This window comes from Bos indicus x Bos taurus, chromosome 5 (genome assembly GCF_003369695.1).
Source record: "Bos indicus x Bos taurus breed Angus x Brahman F1 hybrid chromosome 5, Bos_hybrid_MaternalHap_v2.0, whole genome shotgun sequence".
Lineage (NCBI taxonomy): Eukaryota > Metazoa > Chordata > Mammalia > Artiodactyla > Bovidae > Bos > Bos indicus x Bos taurus.
In genome coordinates, this window is record NC_040080.1 from 99,748,324 (window position 1) to 99,773,693 (window position 25,370).

Sequence of the window (25,370 nt, forward strand, 5' to 3'; positions counted from 1 at the left end):
AGCATATGTCATCATGGCACTGACCTCAGATTTTGACCAGGTAGATGTGCTTTGGCAATTGAGATGTGAATGAACATGATATACATTTGCCATATTTAAGTTGGATTCTTTAAATAATACTGCTTGATTTGGTCTGACATCACTCTCACATCCCTGCCCTCTGCTGTGAGAATGAACATCCTAAACAGGGGCTACTCTATCAGCCTGAGGCTCTGAATAAGATATTGAGCTGCTGAGCCACGTTGAGCATGCTGAGTCAAGCAGAGCTGAAGCTGATCTACAGCCCTCATACAATGTGAGCCAGAAATAAATTTATGCTGTTGTAAGTTACTGAGACTTCAAGACTGCTTATCACCAGAGCAAAACTGAAAATACAGACATTCAAAGGACCCTTACCCTGTGAGGAAGAAGTTTATTGTGTTCTCAGCATTCATTTCCCCTTTGTTCTAATATTACCAAAGAAACTTTCATCTGGGATCCACTCCTTTTTCAAGCACCATTCAAATGGTTTGGGTGATTCTATGCACAAGTCTCAGCTCCATGAGGTGCGGATACTGTTCTTCATTCATATTGACTTGATCAGAAGTGGGTACATGCCCCTCTTCAGCCATGAGACATGTTTATTAACTTTTACCTATCGGCAGGCTTACTGCTGAGGAAAGCTCTCTCTGCACTTAAGCCTGGACAGCTGTTAAGTCCAGATCTTTCAGTGGCCATCATCAGAAGATAGTTTCTAAAATGCTAAATATGAAAGTGAGACTGAGCTATATGACATTATTGAGACCTTGAACACAACCATTGTATTCCTGGAATTTCCTTGAATTAATACATAATTCTCCTTTATATTTTAGACAATTCGAGTTAATTTTAATCATAGCCAAAATAGTCTGTATTACTCTAGCTCTTATTTACCTTTTTTTCTTTAAATTTGTTGAAGTTCTCAAGTAAAATAAGTAAATCAAGAAATAGCAAAGCCTTGAATTAAAAAAAAAAACAAACCATAAAATTCTATGAAGTTTAAGGAAACAGATGTGTATTTTGTGAAGTTACTGGTCACATGATAGGAAAATACTGACTTCAAGAGTCCAAGAAGGATTTCTTCAACATTGTGTCCCAAGCAACAGAGAAAACTATTAAGAAGTTGGAAGACATTAGTAACAGAGTAAAGAATGTGCATGCTTTGCTTCTCTTCTATTCTCTCAGTAAGAAAAAAGAAAGGCAGTAAGAAGTATACAACTCTACACAAATAACTATACAAGGAAGTCATCATTTTTAGTTGATGCAAATTAGAAAAGACATTATTTGGGGAAGTTGGTGGAATACAGGACAATATTTGTGAATGTGTTTGAAAGTTAGCTAAATTTTCAACTAGCACAACAGGAAGTGGATAGATAAGATTCAAAGGAATGATAAGTCAATAAAAATAAAGCTCCATCTAAAACTATCCTCCATAGGTTTGGACTCCTCATTACAACTAAAGTCGTAAATGGTTAAAGGCATTGCCTCTTACAAAAATGAGAGTGATAGGAAGGACAAGGGAAGCGCTTTCATCACAGGCAATCTTGTACAAACTTGTACAACTGGATTTCCTACTTGTTTTGTGTATTATTTTTATATTTTTTATAAGTAAATGTGTTAAACTCAGCAATTGAAAGAAAAAGTTTAAATTAAACTAAAATAAAATTTAAACTACATGATGCATGCAAGAATTTACAATGAAAAGTCTACCTAACGTAAACTATAGGAACAAAAAAATAAGACTCTGAACTCTAAAAATACATTAATAGGACACCCAACTTTAAAAAATGTACAAAAGGGGGGAGGCGCCAAGATGGTGGAGGAGTAGGACGGGGAAAACACTTTCTCCCCCACAAATTCATCAAAAGAGCATTTAAACGTCGAGTAAATTCCACAAAACAACTTCTGAATGCCGGCAGAGGACATCAGGCACCCAGAAAAGCAACCCAACTCTTCGAAAGGAGGTAGGAAAAAATATTAAAGACAATAAAAGAGACAAAAGAGGGAGGGACGGAGTTCCGTCCTGGGAAGGGAGTCTTAAAAAGAGAGAAGTTTCCAAACACCAGGAAATCCTTCTCACTGCCCAATCTGTGCCAAGCTTTGGAAGCACAGAGGGTAACATAACAGGGAGAAAAAATAAATAAACAATTAAAACTCGCAGATTGCGAGCCCTACGGTAACTCCCCCAGCGGAGAAGCAGCGCAGACGCCTGCATCCGCCATTAGCAAGCGGGGCTGGGCAGGGAGGCGCGGCGCGGGCTGCATCGCTGAGAGTAAGAATCTGGCCTGAATACCCTGAGCACTATCTGAGCGAAATAATTTGGGCTAGCAAACCAGACTGTGGGATATCTACCATGTGAAAAGCCAGCCCTAACCTAAGACACCGCCAGCCCGCGCATGGAACAAAGGACTAAACAGAAATAGCCGGCTGCAGACCTTCCCCCTCCGGTGACAGGCAGCCAGAGCCGGAAGGGGGCAATCACAGCCCCAGAGAGACATTATCTAAAAAACTGGCTTCTTTGCTAACTAAAACTTATTGGGGGTCTGGACGGTCAACATCTGCCTGAGAAGGTGCGCCGGTTTTACACCCAGATAACCGAGTGGCGGGGAGGCGACAAGTCGCAGCATTGGCGCTCGCCAAACACCTCATCACCTGAGCTGCTCGGACCTGGGAAGAGCACAAAACGCAGGCCCAACTGAGTCTGCGCCTCTGAGGACTACCTGAGTGCCTGAACCTGAGCGGCTTGGACCTGGGAGGTGCATGCAAGCCTCGGATTGTTCCCGGCGGAACAACCTAGAGCCCGAGCAGTGTGGGCAGGGAGGCTACACGCGCCGTGAGCGGGGGCAGACCCAGTGTGGCTGAGGCACTGCGAGCGCACGCCAGTGTCATTTGTTTGCAGCATCCCTCCCTCCCTCCCCACAGCACGACTGAACAAAGAGAAGAAATACAGCCCCACCCACCAGAACACCAACACAAGCTTCCCTAACCAGGAAACCTTGACAAGCCACCTGTACAAACCCACACACAGCGAGGAAACGCCACAATAAAGAGAACTCCACAAACTGCCAGAATACAGAAAGGACTCCCAAACTCAGCAATTTAAACAAGATGAAGAGACAGAGGAATACCCAGCAGATAAAGGAACAGGATAAATGCCCACCAAACCAAACAAAAGAGGAAGAGATAGGGAATCTACCTGATAAAGAATTCCAAATAATGATAGTGAAATTGATCCAAAATCTTGAAATTAAAATGGAATCACAGATAAATAGCCTGGAGACAAGGATTGAGAAGATGCAAGAAAGGTTTAACAAGGACCTAGAAGAAATAAAAAAGAGTCAATATATAATGAATAATGCAATAAATGAAATTAAAAACACTCTGGAGGCAACAAATAGTAGAATAACAGAGGCAGAAGATAGGATTAGTGAATTAGAAGATAGAATGGTAGAAATAAATGAATCAGAGAGGATAAAAGAAAAACGAATTAAAAGAAATGAGGACAATCTCAGAGACCTCCAGGACAATATTAAACGCTACAACATTCGAATCATAGGGGTTCCAGAAGAAGAAGACAAAAAGAAAGACCATGAGAAAATACTTGAGGAGATAATAGTTGAAAACTTCCCTAAAATGGGGAAGGAAATAATCACCCAAGTCCAAGAAACCCAGAGAGTCCCAAACAGGATAAATCCAAGGAGAAACACCCCAAGACACATATTAATCAAATTAACAAAGATCAAACACAAAGAACAAATATTAAAAGCAGCAAGGGAAAAACAACAAATAACACACAAGGGAATTCCCATAAGGATAACAGCTGATCTTTCAATAGAAACTCTTCAAGCCAGGAGGGAATGGCAAGACATACTTAAAATGATGAAAGAAAATAACCTACAGCCCAGATTATTGTACCCAGCAAGGATCTCAGTTAAGTATGAAGGAGAAATCAATAGCTTTTCAGACAAGCAAAAGCCGAGAGAATTCTGCACCACCAAACCAACTCTCCAACAAATACTAAAGGATATTCTCTAGACAGGAAACACAAAAATGGTGTATAAACTCGAACCCAAAACAATAAAGTGAATGGCAACGGGATCATACTTATCAGTAATTACCTTAAACGTAAATGGGTTGAATGCCCCAACCAAAAGACAAAGACTGGCTGAATGGATACAAAAACAAGACCCCTACATGTGTTGTCTACAGGAGACCCACCTCAAAACAGGGGACACATACAGACTGAAAGTGAAGGGCTGGAAAAAGATTTTCCATGCAAATAGGGATCAAAAGAAAGCAGGAGTCACAATACTCGTATCAGATAAATTAGACTTTAAAACAAAGGTTGTGAAAAGAGACAAAGAAGGTCACTACATAATGATCAAAGGATCAATCCAAGAAGAAGATATAACAATTATAAATATATATACACCCAACATGGGAGCACCGCAGTATGTAAGACAAATGCTAACAAGTATGAAAGGAGAAATTAACAATAACACAATAATAGTGGGAGACTTTAATACCCCACTCACACCTATGGATAGATCAACTAAACAGAAAATTAACAAGGAAACACAAATTTTAAACGATACAATAGACCAGTTAGACCTAATTGATATCTATAGGACATTTCATCCCAAAACAATGAATTTCACCTTTTTCTCAAGCGCACATGGAACCTTCTCCAGGATAGATCACATCCTGGGCCATAAAGCTAGCCTTGGTAAATTCAAAAAAATAGAAATCATTCCAAGCATCTTTTCTGACCACAATGCAGTAAGATTAGATCTCAATTACAGGAGAAAAACTATTAAAAACTCCAATATATGGAGGCTGAACAACACGCTGCTGAATAACCAACAAATCACAGAAGAAATCAAAAAAGAAATCAAAATTTGCATAGAAACGAATGAAAATGAAAACACAACAACCCAAAACCTGTGGGACACGGTAAAAGCAGTCCTAAGGGGAAAGTTCATAGCAATACAGGCACACCTCAAGAAACAAGAAAAAAGTCAAATAAATAACCTAACTCTACACCTAAAGCAACTAGAAAAAAAAAAAAAAGAGAGAGAGAGATCTGCAAAGGTTTCCCCTCCTATCTGGGTACTGAACAGCAATGCATAAGCAAAAACTATCTAAAGATGGAGAAAGAATATCAGGAAAAAATAGGCAGAACAACTTCCAGAGCTCACACAGGACTAAGAGTAAACTTCATAACACATGGGGCTTTGGGTAGACTCCTCAAAAGGGAATTGCCTTAGTATTGGAGATAAATTTTACCTAAACTAAAAGTTGCTTTGGATGTGCCATAAAAAAGCTTAACAAGGTGGAAAGATCCAATTGATTCTGAGTAACCTATGCACAGGAAAAAAATCCAACACTACTTATATAAATACAATAATATCCAGAAACCCACAATGTATAATTAATAATATCTACTATCTAATCATAAATTACAAAAAAAAAAAGTACAAAAGATTTGAAAAGGCATTTAACCAAAGATACAAATATAATAAACACATGAAAAAAACGCTCATCATTATTACCCATTGGGAAAATTGAAATGAAAACAAGATACACTGTGGTATGGTATCTTACTGAGGACAGTAAGGATACTGTGAGGCAGCTAGAACTCTTACACTCCGGATGATAATGCAAACTACTGCAAACGTCTTAAATAGTTTGATAGTTTCTTAAAAAGTTAAACACATACCTGCCCTATAGGATCATTATAACCCAGTCGTTCCACTCTTAGATATTTACCCAAGGGGAGGAAAAAGTATATGCCCACACAAAAGACTTGTACAATAATGTACTTACAACTTTATATGTAATAGTCAAAAACTGAAACAGGACTTCCAGAATGACAGACTTGTGAACCTGTTCCTCAGCGAAATAACCGTGATGATAAAAATGATAAAGGCCCCAAACCCTTAATCATGTAAGCTCACTGGAAACTTTCCTACGGATATACAGCAAATATATAATTATTTATGCAATGAGCATTTGTGACACTTGAATCATGCCCTGTTTCCTCTTTCTCCACTCCCAGCTCAGCATAATAGAAAATTCACTCCGGTCAGGTGCAGCCAAGATGATGTGGCTAAGCTTGCTCCAGATCTTCATCAGAAACTATAGTGTCCCCCCGGGAGGAGAAGGCTGCAAGCATTTCTCATCCTTCCAAGTTCTGTCTTGTATCTGGCAGAAGCTGAATTCCGAACAAATGCAACCAAGAAATAGAGGGCTCCCTCCCCTCATTCAGCCCTCACTCTCAGCACTGAGGCTCTACCAAGGAAGGCAGACTGAGAATAATGGGACCCGATGTGTTAATAAATGTAGTCCTTTCCCAAGCTTGCTCATGGGGCAGAGATTCCATGCTGGTAGAGGAAAGCTGAGAAACCAGAGGCTACCATCACCCTACTTATAAAGTAAAGGAGTCACCCCATGAGAATAGTCCACCGTTCTCTCCTACAGTTCTGGGAAAATGACTCAGAGATTTTGCCCATGGGGAGAGGCAGAGTATAAAACCAGAAGACTCCAAAGCCCTCTTAAGGTGAGCTGACTTTACTGGGAGTAGAGTAAGAGAAAGTTCAAGTCTAATGACACTGTGAAATTAATGGGAATTTGGAGTTCTAGTATGTAACAGGAGATTGGAGACTCTAAGAGAGCAACCAAGTAAAACATAGGCCAGTTGATTTATCAGGAAAAGAAACAGCTAAAATGACTTCTTCTTATTTCAGAACAAACCTCAAAACTGCCTTCAAAAACTACTCCTGAAAAGGGGCCTGTTCTTGATTGGGTCAGACCATGGAGCAATTTATACTGCAAGGCAATGTCAAAAAATTAGAACAATCAGCTGGAAATTAGGAAGCAGAGCCAACTGAGTGCAATATCAAAAGAGGCAGATAGCTTAACACAAAGAACTGGAGAAGAGTCAAAGAGAGCTCTGTTAAGACACTGTCATTTTTGACTTCGCACACATCCAAGCCAGCACTCTCTAAGAAGTGATATCAGAGGTATCACATTGCAGGGAAATGGACTTCACTAAAACAATCCAGTCCAAACACTAATCAAATGAACAAGCAAGCAAAGCAACAAGACGTCCTAACAAGAGAGATTAGCATCCAGAGTTACTACACCATATTATCTGAACAGCCAGTTTTCAACAAAATAGTATGAGGCACACAAAGAAATGGGAAAATCAGATCCATACACAGGAGAAAAACAAGCAAGTAACAGAAAGTGTCTGTAAGAGGGCCGGGTGTCTGACTTAGTGGACAGTCTTGAAGGCAACTATAAACATATTTAAAAAACTAAAGGAAATCATTCCTTAAGATGTGAAGCAAAGAGTTCCACTTTTGGTTGGCAGTGTGATGAGCTCCGAGGACATACTTCGCATTGAAACTAATGGGAAACATGAAAGGACAATCACTTAAAGAGATTATGTTGAATGAAAAGTGCCAGACAAAATTAAGTACATGTTATAACAGAAAATGTAAACATTATAGTGAGAAAGTCAGATGAGTAGTTGCCTGGCTATGCAGGGGGGTGGTGGGGGAAGGGTGTTGAAACTTTTGGGGGTGATTAATGTGTAAATTCTTTTTATGGTGGTGATCCTTTCATAAGTTATATATATATATATATATATATTTACAGTTTAAATATTTATAGTGTTTTTCATGTAAATTCTTCATAAAGCTCTCTAAAAATGTTGCACAAAAGTATAATAGAAAAAAGCTAACAGAAAGAATGTGGGGAATCACAATTCCAGGGAGTTTTATCCTCTAACTCAGGAGATATCTTTAAATGCTTCCTTCCCAAAAAATGCACATCAATGTCTCATTATAAAGACTATTAATTTTTTTTTTCAAATTATATAGAATTAACACCAAAACAACACAGAATTCACCCTGCAGGAGGACAGAAACATTTTGAAGTCCTCTACCCATCCTCATACTCCTTTGCAATTTGAAGATTATTCTAAATGCAGAATGGTTTGATTACTTGAACATCTGCAAAGAGATAGCTTGTTCCTTTCTCAGATTACTGTTTATCAAACTTCAGTGTGTATATGAATTACTATGCTTATTTTATAACAAAATACAATGACGTATATGAAATATATTGACAATCTCGCAAAGGTTGCAAGTGCAATTTGGTTAAGGTGTGATTTTTGCCTTCCAAGTATGAATGCAATCAAAATCAAAGCCAAAGGCATTCAATCAAAGCATTACTGTATCACAATGGATATATCATCAGAATTACAAGGGTACATAGTAAGGAAGCTTTTTTCCCTCAGTAAGTCATCATTTATATGAAAAATAATAGCAGGAAATACAAAGAAGTAGCAGATAAATACAGAAGTGGAAGGCTTTTTTTAGTCCTTCATGACTATTTAAATCTTGAGGCGTGGTCAGAGAAATTCAATGTGCAGTAAAGTAAATAAGTGATATAACTCCTATTTTCAAAAAATTCTTTTGTTGTAGTACCTTTAGTAATATAAAATATCTTATGTTAATCACTTAAACATATAATTTGTCATTAAACACCTTAATTTGGGAGACATGTTTGACTATACTCGAGAACTAGAGTCACCATTAAAACCCATTAAAAATTTTCAGTAAATACAAACAGAATATGGTAATAAAATAAAGTTTAACCTTTTGCTTTTTCTTTGTGCTCCATCTAGTTTTTACCAACGCTTCAGACCCGAGTTTCTGGTGAGAAATGGCTTCACTGATGCGTCATCTCCTGCCGTGTGCAAAAGTGCTGGGCACAGCACCCAATTCCGCAGACAGTGGAGCCAAGTGGGCTGTGCGCAGTGGCGGTATAAACAGCAGGTCTGAGCCTTCCCCCTGACCCCAGAACACCCCTTCCCTGCCCTGCCCATCAGGAGAGTGTGTTCTAGAGCTCAGCTCAGACCTCTTAATTCTTTGACTGAAGGATATAGCTTTCCTTTGCATCCAAGCCTAACTTGGTCTTATTTTACTCGCTCCAAAAACACAGGGCAGGAAAGCCCTTGTTGGGGCCTGACCCACAGTGTCAGTAACTCTACTACTTGTATTAACTTATGGCGTGTGTGCGTGCTCAGTCGTGTCCAACTCTTTGTCATCCCATGAACTGTAACCCACCAGGCTCCTCTGTCCATGGGATTTCCCAGGCAAGATACTGGAATGGGTTGCCATTTTTTTCTCCAGGGGCTCTTCCCAACCCAGGGATTGAGCCTGTGTCTCCTGCATCAGCAGGTAGATTCTTTACCACTGTAGCATTTGCAGTCATTAACATTGATTTTTGGAATGAAGATCATATCAGACTATTAACCATCAACTACTGCTCTATAAAAAGTTCCTCTAAGCCTCAGTTGTATACCAAAGCATAGCACTTTATTATTTTGCAATAATCTGTAAGTTGGCTGGTGGTTCCTCTGATATTTCTCCCAGGCTCTCTTAAACAACTGCATTCAGATGGAAGGTTACCTGTGGCTATAAGATGCAAGATGATCTAACAATTTTTAAGCAGTCAGTGATGACTTTTGGATGGGTCACTTTAATTCTTCTGTATGTACCCTTTCGTCCTACAGCATTCTTAACTGGCCTCTAAATAGTGATTCTCAGGGCAGCTGAGAGTGGCAGCTGCAAACACGTTTAAGGGCTAGGTCAGGGAATCATTTTCTATTGGTCAAAGCAGGTCACAAGATTAGCTCATGTTCAAGGGTATGAAACTGCTGAGGGAAATGCCTTTAAGATCCTTAGAATACTTTTGGCAGACTGACAAGGTAAATAAGGCACGAATTTAAATCTCTAAGAGGTCTTAAAAATCGCATAGGCACAGCCTTGGTGAGATCTTTGTCTGCTGAGGTTATTTTATGTTGAAGATATTTTTACTACTGGGCAGAATGGAAGCAGCCACTTCCAACCCAGTATGCTCTCTAGACCTTCTATATTTTTTCTAAATTTTAATTGCAAATCATTTCCTTCCTTAGCTCCTTTCCTTCCAATATCTTATATGCAGCTAAATACACACACTAAAAACCTATCTGCATTCTCAACTTTCTGTCCATAGATGTCCTCGATCATATCCTGTTCATTATGTATATTTTCTACCCTCAGTTCCAGAAGTCAGTATTTTTGTTCTGTTCTTCCATAACATCACATAGATTACCCTTTCTCTAGCCTCCAACAGTACCTTTTCCAGCCATCTTCCCTGTCTTTGCTTACATATTTCTCACTGCTTTTCCAAGTTCTCTTGCCACCAGTCCTAAAATCAATGGCACAATTCTTTCAAGATTTTTGTCACAGTAGCTCCCAACTTCCAGGTCCTAGCTTCTATAACTAGTAGCTATTGGTGTAAAACAAAGCACACCAAAACTCAGTGGCATAAACCACAAATATTTATCATTTATCATCATTCTCTGGGTTGGCAGGTGACCTCTCTGCTGACTTACTTGAGTAACCTCAGTGGATGCTGGAAGATAAAGTGGGCTATGTAGAGGAGAAAAAATAAGTTTCCACCTACCCTTCTGAGTTATCACTGAGTCTGTAACAAAAGACAGATTAACAAGAGAAAAAATGGATATAAGATTATGAAAATGTGTACATCATGAATACATGGGAGGTATCCAGAAAAAAAAAGAATAATTTAAAGAGGTAGCTTAGAATTTAGGCTTATATATCATTAACTCTTGTCTGTGACTAAATGGACTCGAGTTACGGCCATGGCATCACCGAAGCAATGGACATGAGTTTCAGTAGACTCCGGGAGCTGGTAATGGTCAGGGAAACCTGCTGTGCAGCAATCCATGGGGTCACAAAGAGACAGGACTGAGCGACTGAATTGACTGATCATTTTAAGAGATAAAGGAAAGGAGATATGCAGTCCTCTTAGGGGACAGTAAATGACTTTTTGGAAATATAAACAGACCTTAAAAGAACAGATGGGAGATATGATAGTTTGTGACAGTTTTCTTAGGTGTGGTGTAGACTTCTAGTCTCCTCTTGTGTGATAAGAAGCAATCTCTCCTGGTTGATGAAACTCCCAGGGGGGGCATTTATGACAATTGAACTCCTTTTAAAACAGGTGTTTAGACAGATAAAAAGAGTTTGGAATAAGTCTATCTCTGAATTCACTGTTTTTCAAGTGCCTGGAGTTCAAAATAATCAATACACCAAAGTGTGTATTTGGGGATGGCTATTTCAGCTACCCTTCATTTGTAAGGTACAAGATGGCCTCACTCACCTATCTGAAAGTTGGTGCTCTCTCACATTGGTGACAACTTTCTTCTCCCAGTTCTCTCTTGCCTTTCATTGGGCTAGACCATTGCCCTTATACGATGGTCTTAGAGCAACAATTTAATAGAGAAAAGGCAAATACTACAAATCCTCTTGAGGCCATAGCTGCTGAACTCACACAACATAATTTCCAGCACAATTTATTGGTTAAAGGGTGCCACAAGGCCAGCCAATAATCAAGACACAGGAAATCATACTTCATCTCTTGATACTAGTTGCTACATAGAATTTATGGTCTTATTTAATCTATCATACAGATGAATAAAATAAAAGTGTCTAGAAGCATAGTATTCTCACTAAGTTTAATTTTAAAATTGTAAGTACTAAAAAAGAAAAGATAAGGATATTTTATATTTATCTATAACAAACCTAACTAGTGTATTAAAAAGAAGAAACATCACTTTCTCGACAAAGGTCCATACAGTCAAAGCTATGGTTTTTCCAGTGGTCGTGCACGGATGTGAGGGTTGGACCATAAAGAAGGCTGAGCACCAAAGATTTGATGCTTTTGAACTGTGGTGCTGGAGAAGACTCTTGAGAATCCCATGAACTGCAAGAAGCTCAAGCCAGTCAATTCTAAAGGATATCAACCCTGAATATTCTTTGAAAGGACTGATGCTGAAGCTCTGATACTTTGACCACCTGATGCAAACAGCTGACTCACTGGAAAGGACTCTGATGCTGGGAAAGATTGAAGGCCAAAGGAGAAAGAGGTAGAGGAAGCTTAGATGGTTAGATAGCATCACCAACTCAGTGGTCATGAATTTGAGCAAAATTCATGACAGTGGAGGACAGAGCAGCCTGGTGTGCTACAGTCAGTGGGGTTGCAAAGAGTCAGACCCAACTTACTGACTGAACAACAGTCTTTTGAAGAAATAAAAATGCATAGTTAACTTCTGAAAAAGAAGAAAACAGTTTCTCCACATTAATGATGTTTTTCTTTATTTTTTGTGAATTACTTGACACTATTTTGGTTTTAATTTTCTTGAACAACTGGGCATTCCAAAGATAAAAATGAAAATGGTAATAAAAAGTTTCCTGGTTTGGAGTGTTCTGCTTTTCACAACAAACCTGAGAAAGAACCAATATATATATATTGATGGAATTCTTCGTAAAATAGCTTCCATTAGTGCTGCTGAAAACACAGTATGGATGGATGAGTTGGAGGTGTTACAAAAAATACTTGGCTTATGTACATGCAATTAAATGTATTACTGTTGTTTAGTATAAGGAGACTTAAAATTCATTTGACATTCTATTATATATATGGCTAAAACATATTTTTATTTTCTTCTCTGCATATAAAGTCATTATAATTTTTACATATTTTTTCTTAATGTGAACTTTTTTGCAATTTGGTTTTATTTTGTTCAATATTCTGTTTGTGAAGTTTCAACAAATTGACATTGGTTGACGCCAACTTGTGTAACTATTTTAAAGTGTTCCATCTTAAATATTTCAAATAGTTTATCCATTCTTTTATTCATGTTTAGAATTTTACTGTTTTAAGCAACTCTGTTCTAAATGGTTTTATATCTCCGTAGGTATACGGGCAAAATTGTGTCTAACAGTGGAAATGGAATTATGAGAGAGGAGTATATTCAAGTATTCCACAAATTGCCAAATTGTTCCCCAAAATGGTTATGACAACTTATCTCCCCACTCCTCCAAAAAGTATAGCTGTCTTATGAATCCACCTCATCTCCCAACATTTAATATTGCTGGGTATCTTCACTTTTAATTTAAAAGGGTGAAAATATGTCCCCAAAAGATTTCCTTTTAATTATAGGGGACTGGAATGAAAAAGTAGGAAGTAAAGAAAAACCTGGAGTAACAGGAAAATTTGGCTTTGGAGTACAGAATGAAGCAGGGTAAAGGCTAATAGAGTTTTGCCAAGAGAAAGCACTGGTCATAGCAAACACCCTCTTCCAACAATACCAGAGAAGACTCTACACATGAACATCACCAGATGATCAGCACTGAAATCAGATTGATTATATTCTTGGCAGCCAAAGATGGAGAAGCTCTATACAGTCAGCAGAAACAAGACCAGGAGCTGACTGTGGCTCAGATCATGAATGCCTTATTGCCAAATTCAGACTTAAATTGAAGAAAGTGGAGAAAACAACTAGACCATTCAAGTATGACCTAAATCAAATTCCTTATGATTATACAGTGGAAGTGAGAGATAGATTTAAGGGACTATATCAGATAGATAGATTGCCTGATGAACTATGGACTGAGGTTTGTGACACTGTACAGGAGATAGGGATCAAGAACGTCCCCAAGAAAAAGAAATGCAAAAAGGCAAAATGGCTGTCTGAGGAGGCCTTACAAAAAACTGTGAAAAGAAGAGAAGCGAAAAGCAAAGGAGAAAAGGAAAGATATACCCTTCTGAATGCAGAGTTTCAAAGAATAGCAAGGAGAGATAAGAAAGCCTTCCTCAGCAATCAATGCAAAGAAATAGAGGAAAAAAGCAAAATGGGAAAGACTAGAGATCTCTTCAAGAAAATTAGAGATACCAAAGGAACATTTCATGCAAAGGTGGGCTCAATAAAGGACAGATTGTATGGACCTAACAGAAGCAGAAGATATTAGGAAGAGATACCAAGAATACACAGAAACTCTAAAATAAGATCATCATGACCCAAATAATCACGATGGTGTGATCACTCACCTAGAGCCAGACATCCTGGAATGTCAAGTCAAGTGGGCCTTAGAAAGCATCACTACAAACAAAGCTAGTGGAAGTGATGGAATTCCAGTCAAGCTACTTCTTCCTGAAATATGATGCTGTGAAAGTGCTGCATCCAATATGTCAGAAAATTTGGAAAACTCAGCAGTGGCCATGGGACTGGAAAAGGTCAGTTTTCATTCCAATCCCAAAAAAAGGCAATGCCAAAGAATGCTCAAAGTACTGCACAATTGCACTCCTCTCACACGCTAGTAAAGTAATGCTCAAAATTCTCCAAGCCAGGCTTCAGCAATCGTGAACCATGAACCTCCAGATGTTCAAGCTGGTTTTAGAAAAGGCAGAGGAACCAGAGATCAAATTGCCAACATGCGCTGGATCATCGAAAAAGCTAGAGAGTTCCAGAAAAAATCTATTTCTGCTTTATTAACTATGCCAAAACCTTTGATTGTGTGGAACACAACAAACTGTGGAATATTCTGAAAGAGATGGGAATACCAGACCACCTGACCTGCCTCTTGAGAACCTGCATGCAAGTCAAGAAGCAACAGTTGGAACTGGACATGGAACAGCAGACTGATTCCAAATAGGAAAAGGAGTACATCAAGGCTGTATATTGTCACCTTGCTTATTTAACTTATATGCAGAGGAATCATGATAATTGCTGGGCTGGAAGAAGCTCAAGCTGGAATCAAGATTGCTGGAAGAAATGTCAATAACCTCAGATATGCAGATGACACCACCCTTATGTCAGAAAGTGAAGAACTAAGGAGCCTCTTTCTTGAAAGTGAAAGAGGAGAGTGAAAAATTTGGCTTAAACTCAACATTCAGGAAACTAAGATCATCGCATCCTGTCCCATCACTTCATAGCAAATAGATGGGAAAACAGTGGAAACAGTGGTTGACTTTATTTTGGGGGGCTCCAAAATCACTGCAGATGGTGATTGCAGCCATGAAATTAAAAGATGCTTGCTCTTTGGAAGGAAAGTTATGACCAAACTAGACAGCATATTAAAAAGCAGAGACATTACTTTGTCAACAAAGGTCTGTCTAGTCAAGGCCGTGGTTTTTCCAGTAGTCATCTATGGACGTGAGATTTGGACTATAAAGAAAGCTGAGCCCCGAAGAATTGATGCTTTTGAACTGTGGTGTTGGAGAAGACTCTTGAGAGATCCTTGGACTGCAAGGAAATCCAACCAGTCCATCTAAGGGAGATCAGTCCTGGGTGTTCATTGGAAGGTCTGATGTTGAAGCTGAAATTCCAATAATTTGGTCACCTGATGCAAAGAACTGACTCATTTGAAAAGACCCTGATGCTGGGAAAGATTTGAGGGCAGGAAGAGAAGGGGATGTCAGAGGCTGAGATGGTTGGATGGCATCACCGACTCGATGGACATGAGTTTGTGTAAACTCCGGGAGTTGGTTTTGGACAGGGACACCTGGTATGTTGCAGCTCATGGGGTCACAAAGAGTCGGACATGACTGAACAAGTGGACTGAACTGAGAGATCTACTGAATCCAAGTCTTTGGTTTGGATATCTGGAATGTATTTTTTAAATCTTTCATGTGATTTTGAAGACCAGATATGTTGTTGAAACACTGAGCTAGAAAGTTGAGCTGTAAATGTCATTCTTGGCATGGGAATAAGACAGGGAAGATGAGGAAGTGTGACTAGTCTGAGCCTGCTTTGGAAATTGCAAGCAGATCAGGATGGCCATCATAAAGAGTGTAAGTGGGAACATGGTAGGAGAAAAGACTGAAAGCTAAGTAGAAACCAGATGGAGAATGCAACTAGTAAAGAGTAAGATATATGAGTTGTTCAATGAACACTTGTTGAATAATGGCTAAATCAATGAATGAATGGGTCATTACAACTTTATATGTTTTGTTTGGAGTTGATGTCTATCTTGAAGTTTATGAAGAACCAATGACAGGTTTTGAGCCAGGAAGTGGAAACTGAGATTAAATTAACACAAATGAAATGTTATTCTAAAGTGACAAAGAAGCTCATACATTTTGAAGATTTTTTGGAGCTGTGATGGTATACTCATAAGAGACAGTTTTCCTAATTCTTATTAATCTTTTATTTAGGGTGCTTAAACTCAGTGCAACTGCTTTTAAAATTTCACTAAACCCATTAATAGAAGAAACAATTCAATCCTGACACAGAAAGAACTGACTTTCCTATTTTCCACCTATTGTGAGAAACATGACATGCACAACAGGGGGAAAATAATCACCTTAATTTTCTGTCATTGGAATGAATAATTTAAACATATAAATAATATTCTGAATATTTTATTTTATAATGGAGCATATCATCTCTTTTGATTTTGACAGCATGCTCTTTCATTTTTTCCCCAATTCAATTTTTGGAATGCTGTACCTTGGGAGAGCACTTGGCTGATTACAAAAATAGAGTAAAAATCCTTCTAGTCCTCCATGAATAACAAGTAGAATAGAAAATAGGAAGAAAAATAAAGAGAAGGAAAAGTGGGAATCCCAGTCACTTTGAGCTTTAATTAATCTTTGTAATGCTCCTCCAGGGCTTTGGTGTGAAGGAGCAGCTTAGAGGCCTGGATATGTGATTTAGTTATTTGGAGTGTCTCCCCTCCCTTGGGATGGATGCCACTTTAAGGATGCCAAAGAAAGAAGCCCAAGAGAACAGATGCCCAGGAGGAGTATGAAATTAACTCAGGATCAACAAATAAATGAAGGACTAGGGGAACTTGACCCTGCAAACCAGCTAGGACTGAACCCAGAGGAGTAGATACTGTCATTATCAAACCCTTGATTATCTTTAAGCTAACTATTGTGTGGGAAGATATGGGTTACCATTAGTATCCACCCTCTATTTTAAAGATAAGTTCCAAGCTTCTTATTAAGGTATGAAAGGGCTTACTTAATCTGGCTTCAGACTCTCTCCTTCAGACTTCATTTCATTTCTTGCCTCTCTGTTCTCATAAAGCTTTACTGTGCGCCCTGCTGCAACATTATCTGCCTCTAGCTCCGATGTCTTTTTATGTGCTCTTCCCTTTGCCTGGGGAACATTTTTCTCTTTATTTTCTTTCAGGGACAGCAGTTACCTGTTTCTCAAAATTTATCTCAGTCTTAATTTATACCAAGATCGCTTGGATGCCCTTCTACAAGTTCCCACAGAACTCTCTGCTCTGTGCAGAACATTTTATTCAATTTGTTTAATTAAACAAGGAATTCAAAAAACAAAGACTCTCCAATCTATTCTAAATTTGGAATACTCAGTTCAATGCCTTTAGAAGAAGAGAGTGCGTACACTAGTAGAGGTTCAGGTGTGATAAACAGAAAATAGTGGAGAGTTATGGACTTAGATATGGCACATCCCTCAGGGAAAGCTTTGATATTCAGGTTTTTTTTTATAGCTTTCCTTGACAAACAATATATATACCTATGGCTGATTCATGCTGATGTTTGACAGAAAACAACACAATTCTGTAAAGCAATTATCCTTAAATTAAAAACTAAATAAGTTTTTTAAAAAATGAAAAAAAGCAAAATATATTTGTAAACCAAATGAGCTTGTTTTACAACTACCGTCTTGAGATCACATATCGTATTTTACTTTGAGTTACTTTTATAACATAAAACTGGTCATAAGAGAGATTTATAAATACTGACTAATTGAAAAAAATTACTGACTGCATGAATGGAATTATTCCTTATTTCCAGTAGTCCCAACTTTTTTGTTCTTCTTATAGACGCTTCAGTTAGCTGACACGCTGGGAAGTGATAACAGATGAAGAAAGTAAATGAGGGGTGACTTTTAAGTATTTAGTCCCAGATAGGCATAAGTTTAGGATGTTGGATATACACGTTACAAATCTTGAAGTTTTCAACTAGAACGAGACTTTAAAAATATTCATTTCTAGCCTGAAAAAATAGTATAAGAGAATTTCTAGCTAAGAAATAATTAATAGTGGTTAAGGTAGCTTCTATTTTTTAGGATACTATTCACGTTTCATATACTAAAAAGTCAACATTTGGAAAAGTCAACAATCTTGACTCTTTGTCTAGTTTGTCTGTATCCAAATTATTTATTTGGAAGATTTTGTGTAGTCAATAAAATAAATAGAAAACTGTAACTAAAATAATTATTTTTTGAAGTATTAAATTCTAACTGTATGTTGTTGCCTGAAGGACATTCTGAACTGAGGTCTGCTCTCATTATTATAATGGAAAATTAGCAAATATTAAAGAAGTGTTAACTTTATATCCCCCCCAAAAAAATACAAGGCCTACTTCTGAGGCCAACCAAAGGATTAAGAGAAAAGAAAATTGAATGTTCCTCAATATGTGAGTCATTGTTATTTAATGCCATGCTTTTTGTTGTCAATTTCAGATACAGCCAAGAATATACATCCCACATTCTGAAAATACAAGGGCTAGGTAAAAACCACTGACCTGATTTAGTATAACCAAATTAGGTTCCTAGACCCAAGTGCAATGTGTGTGTGTGTGTGTGAGCGCATGCACATGTATGTGGGCTCTCCCAAACCAACATGCAATTCTTAGGCACAAGCTGCATATCCTACAGCTCAAATCAATTGTGACACTATCTCTCAGAGTTAGCATCTGGTTCTACAGGTTGAGGATTCAGTCCTTTAAGACTGCCCCCCTCATTCCACCAGCTTCAGATGCCAGTTGGAAGATCATGTTGCTACCTGTACTTCTGACCATTGCCTATAAATCAGAGGTCCTCACACCCTCTTCCTTGGGTTTGACTAATTTGCTAGAGTGGCTCATAACTCAGAGAAAGATCACCAGTTTAGAATAAAAATATATTACTCAAGAACAGTCAGGTGAAAGAAAGGCACAGGGCAAGGCAGGGGAAAAGACACGGCTCTTCCATGCCCTCTGCAGGAGCCACTCTCCCAGTCCCTCTAAATGTTCACCAACACGGAAGCTCCCTAAACCCTGTCCTCATGGGTTTTTATGGATGTTTCATTACCTAATCACCACTGATTAAACCATTGCCTGTTGACAACTGACTCAACCTCCAGGCCCTCTACTTTCTCTAGCTATCTGGGGCTGGAACTGAAAGTCGCTTCTCCTGGGAAGGAGCTCCCTTTCAAAGGTGTTTTTCAAAAGTCACCTGGCTAACATAAAGTGCTACAGAAAAATGTACCTAATTCCTTCCTAAGGAGTGTCCATATCCACACAAGGATCGACAGGTTGAAGTACTGTCAGTAGACTGAGAGGCAAAAGCTCTAGAAAGAGGATTTATCCCTCCCTTACCCTTTCTCAATTAGTTCATAATGTGGATTTTTAACTTTCAATTTAAAGTTTTTTCTCATTATTTTAATTATTTTCTTTTGCAGCTCTACAGGTGGCCTTCTTTAAGCAATCTGCTGGAAGCATGTTCGGCCTGTCCACCAGTCTGTCAACTGAAGTTATTTTCAAGGTGAGCAGTGAACTAACTCAAGGACTTAATGAAATAAATAAAGCTGGCAGTCAGCTCTACAGTTAGTACTACTAGAGAACGGTACTAGGATGCATCACGCCCAAGGAAATGAGGTCGTTTTACCTGGAACACATTTCCCTCAGACTATTTACCGCTTTTTGTTTACTGGATTGTAGTCGGCCCTTCGTGTTCATTTTAACAATGCTTTGGAGGTAAGAAAATACTCGCAAGAAAGGGAAAATGGTGTAAATCGGATTAAGCTTGACGAAAAGCTTGATAGATGCAAGGTCTTATAAGCCCCATGAGGGAAAAAAGTAGTCATCAAGAGGTGACATTATTTACTCAAAGCAATTTGCCATTGTTTGTGTGCGAGCTGCTCAGTCCCGCGTGACTTTTTGGACACCATGGACTATAACCCACAAGGCTCCTCTGTCCATGGGATTTTTCAGGCAAGAATACTGGAATGGGCTGCCATTCCCTTCTCCAGGGGATGGAGAATTCCTGCCATTCCTGGTCAGGATGGAATTCCTGACCCAGGGATCCAACCCAGGTTTCCTGCACTGCAGGCAAATTCTTTATAGTCTGAGCCACCGGGGAAGCCCAATTTGCCATTAGCTGACAGCAATCAATTTTTAATTTCTAGATGTTTGATAGACAGAGAGGGTTAGAGCAGATTTTAGCTTTGTCATTTAACCCTTGCTCATAAAGCCACTAGAAATGCATTGCTATCACTGCACCAAGCACTTAACATCACAGAGTTTTTTTTGTCTTGCAAAGCTCTGTACACAATGGATTTTTAAAGGAGGTGTGTATCTTTTAGTAACCCAGACTTCTTGGCCAAGTGTTGTGAGCTCAGGTTTGGAGCTGGATACCTCAACACTGTCATCTACTAATTCTCTCACCATTCTTATAAAATAAACATTTTAGAATTTTCATGTATATCATAAAGGATGTCGTTTGTTTGCCACAATTTACTACGTCATTCTCAAAAAGTTTTTTTTTTTATGTTCCCCTCAAGTTATTTCAGTGATAAAGTGATTAAGAGTTCTTATACTCAGAGAGCTTTAATGCATTCTCATTTCCTGAAAGTCTGGGTTAAAGTTCAGGGAGAAATTTCAAATTTGAGTTATAAGATACACTGTTTTCGGAGAAGGCAATGGTACCCCACTCCAGTACTCTTGCCTGGAGAATCTCAGGGATGGGGGAGCGAGGCTGGTGGGCTGCCATCTGTGGGGTCGCACAGAGTCGGACATGACTGGAGTGACTTAGCAGCAGCAGCAGCATACACTGTTTTTAATGAATTGTATCTTTGATATGATTTTCTTTTTCATTTTGAAAAAACTATACTTTTTTCCGAATATTATTCCAAATACATGTTTTACAGGCCACTATGGGCCAGAAACATTCTATGGAAGAAAGCATTTTGACAGATATTGGAAATAGTTTTAATAGAAAAAAAGCTGACATTTATCTAGATGTGGCCATGTTCCATAGGATGATTTCAGCATCCAAAGTTCAAAGACAAAATAACTGTGGCTTTTCTTGCCACTCAAAATATTAACAGTCTTCCCTTATAGCCCACTCTTAATTGTTAGTTTGCATGTCAGTAGATGGTACGCTGACCTTTAGAAGGTGGGCTCCAATGGACAAGGGAGTATGGGTGTCAAGCATCAGAATTAATTCAACTTAAGAACAAATTGGCTTTGACCCCAACCAAAGCCAAAATCCAGCCAGAGGCCCATTAGAAATAAATATAAATCGTAGCATCACTTTTACAAGGTTGTGCCACTTAAGACTATTAAACCTAATAATTGAAAAATTGGAATAAAGGCTTTCTTTAAAAACATATCTCATAAATATAAGCCCACATTGCTTTTTCTTTTTAAGAAGGTGGTTTCATAATTTTCTTAAAAATAATTCTTCACTTTTGTTACATATCAGGTATTCAGTCTAAAGGTATATTTTTGATAGAGAAATTTTCTATACCTAAAGCTAAAGTAATTTTATAAATTATATAAGAAATCATATCAAAGATGCAATTCATGAAGGCAGCTGACTGACAACACATATATCTGATGCAAAAGTCTTTTTCTTCAAGTCCTTATATTCAAGTTTAAGAGATTTTAAGTCTTTTAAATCCTTACTACAAACGTTCAAGAGGCCTAAGATTCCACCTTAATGCTAAAATTTTAAGGCCATACCTTACATTTGTATAATTTAAATTACATTAAAGGAGCTCAAAGTATTATATTTACCCACAATAACTGTTTTAGTACACGCTCAAACCTCTCAAAGGTTACCTAGTGATTCCTTTGAGCACAACGTATCATGTCTGGATGGTAGAGACAAGCTAAAGTCAGAGACCAGGAATATTTTTTCTGAAGTATATCTTTGCTCTCTCTTTATAGACAAAAGCACTGTCCAAATGAATTGCACTTAGAAATGTGTGTGTGTGTGTATGTGTGTGTGTGTGTGCATGCTGGCATGTATGCATTTGAATACATGCATGGATCTCTATTGTTTCCAAGGGGAAGCATTTCTCCTCTCTGTGGTACTTCATTGTAGGTGTACAAAGTATTTTCAGGAATTCTGGCTTCACTAAACTTAATATCCTCTACTGTCAACTCTGGGGAAATAAGGTTTGGCCTTTGGACTCTTAAACATACAGGAAATATGGCAAAACATAATGATTTTTGCAGTAAATGATTACTAGCTCAAGTAGAACTAACATGAATGAAAGCTAATGTTATTTATGGCACTTAAAGTATTTTTCATATTTCTTTTCAATGTTTTGATATATGCTAAATAAATATTTAATATATGAATGCTCCGAGTCCTTCAGGAAGCATTCCAGCTTTCATTATCAAAGGCAACATTATAACTCATTATTGCTGAGCCTCTTTCCTGAAAGTAACTTTCAGGCAATAGGTGGCTTTTCCTTACGTGTATTATACCACAGAATAGATGCTTTAAAATCAATATATTCTAAAAACAATCTCTAAAAGTAATTCTAAAAACCAATCTCTCCATATTATTAATGTTTATATTTCACACTGGATTTCAGCAGTGAGAATAATTTGAAAATGTCTATTTAAAAGCAAGAAAAAAAGCCCACATCAACCTCAAAAATTTATATGCCACAGATGTTTACAATGAGCTATTATCAGAGAAATTAATAAGGATTGATTTTTACCCAAATTTCAAGAGAGTTCAAATTATATAACACTACAGACCACATCGATATAATGGTTTTGCTTTCAGTGTTCAAGTTGTGTCCTAAAAGACTGATTTGCCACTATAATTACTGCTGACATTCTGTTCATCATTACTCCTTTTCTAGATTTGGTAGTCTTACATTGTGTAGGGTTTAAACAAGGTAAGAGTCACTGTTGAACATGGATTTGAGCTTCAAAAGAATGAATGTATATAATGGAAGTAAGAAGTGAAGTACTTCAGAGACAGAATAATGCAACAGAGTTGAATACTATGCTATATATGTATTTTAGAGGTAATCTGGCCATTTATTGTATTAGTGAGAGCAAAGGATCCATAACAAATATCTGACTTGCTCAAGATCTCAAAGTTGGTTATTTCAGGAAGTGTTAAAACTGAGTATCTTTTGCTAATAAGACTCCTTTCCATTAAAACAGTAAGAGGACCATCTGTTTACTGCAGTCATCTACCAAAAATTGGGCTTCCCTGGAGGCTCAGTAGTAAAGAATCCGCCTGCCAGTGCAGGAGACACAGATTCTATGCCTGGTACAGGAAAAGCCCCTGGAGAAGGAAATTGAAACCCATTCCAACATTCTTGCCTAGAGAGCCCCATAGACAGAGGAGCCTGGTGTGCTACAGTCCATGAGGTCATAAGGAGCTAACTAAGCGACTGAACAACAGAAAGATCACATAAAAGAAAATGTACAATATTTCTGGTTGGTCTCAGGAAGAGTTTATAAGACTATGAAATTTCAGGTAGAATGTATTATTCACACAGAAAGGGGGCAAATTCATCCAGGAATTTGAAAAGAAGTAAACCTCAAAAAACCCCATCAATTTTAAACAAATAATAATTTCTTGTACTTAAATCTACATTCAATTCAAATGGACTTATTATTCTTTCATAAAGTATTCTTGCGTTTTCCTAAATGAAATGATGTGTACGATATAACATAACATCATATATTATATAGCTTCAAACAATATATTATGGGTTATATGGGGAGAGAGTGGGGGATGTAGAGGAAAAATTGGTGATGGATACATGTAAATCTATTATAACCTTCTCATTTATAACAACTCAAATATCTTCAGAATAATAAGTTAAGATATATAGTTCTCCATCTATTTTAATGTTATCTGGGCTGTTTCTAACCAAACACTAGAGATCTATGGGGAATCATCTTAGCTTAAGCCATTCCATTGTTGAGCTCATAACACATCTTCCTGACTTCTTTCTCCCATAATGGATCCTTCTGCGTCCATCTCTTAAAAATGCCACCTGACACAGAGACAACATAAATGTCTTCTTATTTTTGGTACTGGTGAGCGAGTCAATTCCTAGGCAGGTTGATAAGAAGTCTGGGGTCCCTGCGAAGGAGAAAGTGAGAGTCTGGGGCTCTCAAGGAGGAAGTAGGAGTCTGGAATTCTCAAGGAGGAAAGGACAAACGTCTTTTTTTTTTTTTTTCCCCCTGCATACCTTAGTCTTAGTCACATAAAACTTTTTATTTCTTTAAGCCCAGAACTGATGATTACACAAGAAAACAACTCAGCTTAAACTCTGTACTAAGAATTATATAACAATTTATCCTGCTTGATGACAGTTTCTCCCTCCTGAAAACCTGACTAATCCTGTTATCTTAAAATGTAAATTGTGGGAGTGAGTCTGGTAAGATCTTTAAAACCTTGAGACATTCTTTTGACTTATTGTAATAACTAATTAAAAAAGTATCTAGCTTCCTTGCTAAGACTAGTAATGGGGGGACTCTCCATCCTCCTTCTGATGTCTATGTCAAAAGCTTTCTCTGTGCCTTTTCATACTTTAAAAAAACTCTGCTATGCAAAAGCTTTTGAGTGATTAAGCCTGGTCCCTGGTCCCAAAGCTAAATCTTCTTCAGAGATCACAAATCCGACACTGTTCACCATAAGCTATCACTGGTTTTCATTTTTCTGTATTTTTTTTTTTTTTTCAGAATTTCCAACTCTAGGGAGAATAAATCACACAAGTTCTACCTACCTTAAAGACGACTGTGAGATTTGAGAGGTACTGAAGATGAAAGCACTTCCAATGTGTGAGGAGTTAAAAAAAATGTTACTCATCATTATGATAAAAATAACCATAATGATGAAGATGTTGGTAACTACTCTAATTGGTTTTCTTTTTGTTTTATCTCACACAGACCATATGCAATTAAAGCTCTTATTAAATCAGTGTGGATGTCGATCAGTTGCTTACAGCAATTTACTAAATCAGTGGAATTCTAACAATGAGTTTCATGTAAGTTATATGCAATAAGTTATATGCAAATCTTCATTTGAACATGGTTTGTTACATTTGGAATCAAAATTTCTTTTTTTAAAAGAAAATACCATTTTACTAGATCTCAAGACTGAATGTGATTCATTTTTGTTTGAAACATCTTTTATTTACTCCTTAAATGTTTTGGGGCTTCCCTTATAGCTCAGATAGGCTTCCTTGATATTTCAGTTGGTAAAGAATCTGCCTGCAATGCAGGAGAACTGGGTTCGATCCCTGGGTTGGGAAGATCCCCTGAAGAAGGGAAAGGCTACCACTCCAGTTTTCTGACCTAGAGAATTCCATGGACTATACATGGCTCAAATGGTATAGAACCTGCCTGCAATACAGGAGACCCAGGTTCAATCTCTGGGTCAGGAGGATCACCTGGAGAAGGAAATGGAAACCCACTCCAGTATT

The 25,370-nt window shown here is 38.0% G+C and overlaps 1 long non-coding RNA gene across 1 annotated transcript; it reads left to right on the top strand.

Moving 5' to 3' along the window:
- Positions 1-1,836: 1,836 nt before the first annotated feature.
- On the top strand, positions 1,837-24,969 carry LOC113893796. Its single transcript, XR_003511336.1, has 4 exons — positions 1,837-1,982; positions 8,714-8,864; positions 19,359-19,441; positions 24,628-24,969. It is a non-coding gene; the product is annotated as an uncharacterized LOC113893796 (long non-coding RNA).
- Positions 24,970-25,370: the final 401 nt, after the last annotated feature.